At 41.6% G+C, this 5177-nt stretch overlaps 1 long non-coding RNA gene across 1 annotated transcript; it reads right to left on the reverse strand.

Annotated features, from left to right (window-relative positions):
* Positions 1-414: 414 nt before the first annotated feature.
* Positions 415-4883, reverse strand: LOC149312118 (uncharacterized). The gene is made up of 3 exons (XR_016281399.1): positions 4850-4883; positions 2293-2344; positions 415-568 (listed from the first exon to the last, which is right to left on the reverse strand). It is a non-coding gene; the product is annotated as an uncharacterized LOC149312118 (long non-coding RNA).
* Between the last annotated feature and the right edge of the window lie 294 nt (positions 4884-5177).

Here is a 5177-nt window from a genome sequence, read left to right on the forward strand (position 1 = left end):
GAAGATTTCTTCCAGTGCTCTAGCCATTACACCACTCTGGCATTCTACAAATATGTTGCCCACCTCTGTTTTAAGAGATGGGACAGAAAACATCCAACAGAATCCAAACTGCCTTGATTTTGGACTCACTACACAGCTACTAGAAGCCTGCATGGTTTATGTCTCTGTGTTGCACAGACTGCATTGTGGACGGATGTTGGTTTCCATTTAGTGTTTATTTAGTGTGTTTCTTTCATTTCAGTTAGAGAAAATTGCACAAGAGATCATTAACTTTTTATAACTCTAAACCACAGCAGGAAACTGGAGACATAAAGTCCATGTTCTTACCACCATATATGGCATCACATCTCATTTCTCAAATTAACTTTCTAATCAAAGACATTTTGTTTTTAAACAGCTCTGGTAATACTTGGGATAAATAAGGGTGTGAGAGTCTGGGTTTTTATAGTTTTCAGATTGCAAATGGTTCCACATAATGATGCATCCTTCCTTGTGTTTGCATTAATTAGCCAGTAATGAAATCCATCCCAGAAGTGTTCCCTGGATATTGCTTGCTGACTGCTGTAATCTTTAAAAGAGAAAAGTGGCAAGTGTTAATATATACTCTTTTATTTTGGGAAAGGGTTTAGGTTCACCCTACATCAAGATGGAAAGCTGAAGTAGCAGTTAATAGTATTTTTTTTGCTCCACCCATTTCAACTAGCTCCTTTGAATATTACATAACAACACATAAGGACTTTTCTGTAGACTGGGATAAGCAAACTTCAGTCCTCCATTTATATGTCCTAGAAATTCCAGCCCACATGGTTAATTGTAAGGAATCATGGGTATTGCAGTTCAAATCCTCTTTTCAGGTCAAAGATTCCTCACCCTGCTGCAGATCTTTCCCAGAGTGCTGGTGGAACATAGGGAGAACTAGGTACCAGGCAAGGCCCTCAGCCCAGCAAGAGGTTCGCATCAATTGACAGAACCTCCCGGTCCCACTTAGCCACCTCCTTCCAGGTGTTTCCTGTTATACTACCCTGTCTAACTGATATGAGAATCAGAGTTGGTAGCCCTGCCATGAGAAAGAATGAGGAGGCCATGTGTCACAGTGAATGCTGATACTGCAGCCACAACATTGTAAGTTAGGTCCTAGAGGAGGGCTCCAAGGTCCACTCAACCTTCCATCCTTTTGTAGGTCAGTAAAATGAGTTTGTTTGGGGTAATTAGCTTACACATTGAAGACTGCTCAGGGAGTGCTAGTTCACTGGTAAGCACTATAAAAATGTACTTGCTATTGCTATAATAAGGCAGTTTCCTCAAGTAGCAAATGGTGAGGGGCACAAAATAGATAGAGCTCTATGAGTTATGTAACTTCTTCCCTATTGAGGTGCCCTTTGGCTTTCAGATGCATTAGTAAGTGTTGTCTTGATTCCAGTGCTGCAATAATAACTGCATTTCTATTTAGTTTTTAATTTGGAATGATAGAGATGCCACCTTGACCTTTCTCTCAAGGCATTCCAGCATTTTGGGCTGCCCTGTCAGCAAGGTGCAAAACCTTCTGAACAACTTACCCTTTCTCTCTTTCTGACAGATGATATCAGTGGGGCTCAGAATATAAGGCAAGCACTTTTGCCCACAAGATTATTTCTGAAGGCCTTTGATGCATTAAGACAACTGCCAAAGAGGAGCTATTGAGCAGCTGCCTTAAGTGCTTTACAGACTTCCCAAAAAAGGCGGTCTACTGGCGCCGTCATTTGCTGCGCGGAGGAGCCCCAGCGGCCAAACCGCGCGGCTCCTTTGTGCAGCAAAAAGAAGCTGCAAAAAGCGGCTTCTTTTTGCGGCACGGAAAAGGCATCGCAAAGTGCCAATGGCACACTCGTGGCATCATTTCCGCCATGCAACGTGCAGACACTAGGCGTCCACAACATCAAAATGGCGGCACCCATGTAGAATGGGTGCTGCCATTTTGTACGTGCCGAGCGCGTACTAGGGTTAGGGGCGTCCGGAAAGGATGCCCCTTTCTAACTCTAATACGTGCGCGGCACATACTTTTTGCCCGTCTGTAACGGGCCTTAGTCATCTTTTTTCTTTGGGGTCTATAGCAGGGGTGTACACACTTTTCAGCTCTGAGGGCCACATCTAGTTTCAGCAGTAGTGGGGCAAAATGCACTTACATGTATGCATATGCGTGCGCACGCACACACACACATGCATGCACGCACGCACACACACACGTGCGCACACACACACACACACACACACACACACACACATAGGTCTGTAGTAGGAGTAAGGTTTTCATCTCACCCCATCCTTGTGATCCAGATCAAGATCTGCTCAAGATCTACTGCTTTCCCTCCTATCAATGACACAGAGTTGGGAAGAACATATATTTTTTAAAAAATCAAGAAATGGTAGGAAAAACGTGTCTTTTGCAATGTCAAGAAACCCCGATGAAACAAATCCTGGTGGACTGGTGAGAATCTTTGCAGTTTGGGACTTATTCTTTGCAAAATTCACACATGGCTGTTTTATATAGGAAACAACATTTTCTGTGCAGAAAATAGTATTTCTGTGAGGAGATAATGTAGTCTGTGCTGGAAATACTGTTTCCATGTGCAAATTGTTGTGCAACAGGAGTCCTCAACTGTAAATAATGTTTGAAAACTGTGCAGTTTTAGACCTATTTGAAACAAGGAAAAAATGTTGACATTACTCTTTGTTTCCTCCGAGAAGAAAATTAGCAGAGAGTTACAAAAATATGTAAAGTCAAAGGCTTTCATGTCCGGCCTCCATAGTTTTTTGTGGGTTTTTCGGGCTATGTGGCCATGTTCTAGCAGTTTCTTTCTGACGTTTTGCCAAGCATCTGGGGCTGGCATCTTCAGAGAATGCTTTGCCTGGAAAAATTGTGTGTATATATCCTGTGTGAGCCTGGGAATGCAGGAGTGATTTGCATGTGTATTGTTCTGTGCTGATGGCAGGCCTCAGGCTGGGAGGCTAATGCAAATGAGGATTAATGTCTGCTAATTGGTGATCAATTATCTGCTGGGAAAGCCCCTGACTCTGAATGGTGTCCCATTTGCATTTGCTGAGTCCTTATTTTGCTATTCTTCAGGACTGGTAGCCAAATTTTGTTCACTTTAAGGGTTTCTTCTTTCTGGTTGAAATTATCCAGATGTTTGTGGATTTCAATGGCTTCCCTGTGCATCCTGACATGGTAGTGGTTGGCATGGTCCAGAATTTCAGTGTTTTCAAACAGTATTTTATGCCCAGGATGGTTTGTGGCATGTTCTGCTACTGCTGATTTTTCTGGCTGGCCCAGTCTGCAGTGTCTCTCGTTACAAAAATACAATTATGATTGTCACATGCCATTACTATCACAGAAGCAGGAGCTGAATTGCCTTGTGGAGAGGGGAATTTAGCTGTGGGGCTATGAAGGACACAGATATGTTTTTTAGGGCAGGCAGGTCATACTTCTATGCTTTAAAGAAGACCTCATAGTTGTCCTTGCAAAAGGTCTTTTCACCTTACTGCTTGTTGCAGACATTTTTGAATCATGTCTTGAATTCATCGCCTTCCTTTATTGTGATAGTTTAAGGACTGAGTAGGGAGACTAGATATGAAAGCTGATAATGTCACAAAATATGTAGCATGTAATTAGCCCAAAGCAATATGTTACAAGAAAATGTATACCAAAAAAACCCCCAGATAGGTGGACAGTTTTGCTTGTATAGCAGAGTGTACAAAACAGCAGAGGGATAGCTATGCAAGTACATTGCAGCAATCATAAAAATGAATTTTGTGACCTTTTGAAGTTCAGCACTGGCTGTGCCATGAGTGAGGAAACTGTGAGCTGTGGGCTTCATGTCATTCCCCAGAGACACCTAATCCCACCCTCGAAGACAAATGGACCAGCCTAAAGCCCTTGAATTCCTGCATCTCCCCTATTTTTATTTTTATTTTTTGGCTCAAACTTTGTGGCTTCAAACCCACCAAAACATTCAAACAAATTAAGAAAAGCAAATCTGCCAATTTGGAGCTGAAATTAAAAAGAAGTGACATTTGAAGGACCATATCTTTCCCTGTAAGCCTGCCTAAGCTTTAACATCTGCAGGGAAGACACTTCTCTCTATCCCACTGCCTTTACCAACATAGTTTGGGGGAATGTGGGAAATTGCCTTCTCTGTGGCTCTTCCATGATTTGGAACTCCCTTGCTAGGGAAACTAGAATGGCTCCTTTTTAGTTGTATTTTAGGTGGCAGGTTAAGATTTTTCCAGCAAGCCTTTGATTTTTAACAAGAAATGACCTTTTGTGTAATTTTGTCTATCCAGCTGTAATAGTGTATTGGTTTGTGCATTGGACTATTGAACAATTCAAGACAGGTTTTGAATCCCTGTCTGGGTTACCTAGGGCAAGCCACACTCTCTCAGCCTCAGAAGAAAGCAACGACAAGCCCCTTTTGATCAAATCTTGTTGCAGTATGCCCACCTTAGGGCCACCATAGGTCTGAAAACAACTGTTTTTAATCTTTTCTGTAAAGTAACATTTGAAATGATTTGAATACTGGTGTTAATTCATAGTGTTTCACTAGTAATTATATATGTATTTAATATAGTAATTTTAACTATATATGTTATTTGATATGTTATATATCCTTGAGTCACAGTCTGTAGGAAAGGCAGGATATAAATGGATGGATGGACAGCATATCACTTCTGGTTCTGGCCCATTGCGTCTGTGCTGAGGTTGAAAAATCTTGCTTTCCCCACATCCTGACTGATGCTGAGGAAAAGGTCTCAGTATTTCTTTTCATTTTGTCAAAACATTAGGGATTTTTTTTCTTGCAAAGGATGGAAAACTCACCTTAATGTTTCAAAACTGTACATTTTCAAGAAATTCTTGCAGTTTACTCAGAAATGCACAATTTTCTGAACAACAAGTGCATAGTTGTAAGTCTGCCTCTGGTCACAACTTTTTGAGACAAAAAGACAAGAGAGTACATGGATGGATTAGAAACTAGGAATTAAAAAATAAAGGTTCATTGCATACAGGAGTTTTGGGGGTGGTTTTCCAATCTTGCTTGACATAAGGACCAAGGTATGCAACAAAAATCACCCTCTAGCCTAAGGAACCCTCAAACAAAGGACTTTCTTTGCTCTGAGTCTGGGCTCCCCTTTGCTCTTGACCTGCC

The sequence above is a fragment of the Sceloporus occidentalis genome, unplaced genomic scaffold (genome assembly GCF_023333645.1).
Source record: "Sceloporus occidentalis isolate IW3139 unplaced genomic scaffold, rSceOcc1.0.p SCAF_5, whole genome shotgun sequence".
Classification (NCBI taxonomy): domain Eukaryota; kingdom Metazoa; phylum Chordata; class Lepidosauria; order Squamata; family Phrynosomatidae; genus Sceloporus; species Sceloporus occidentalis.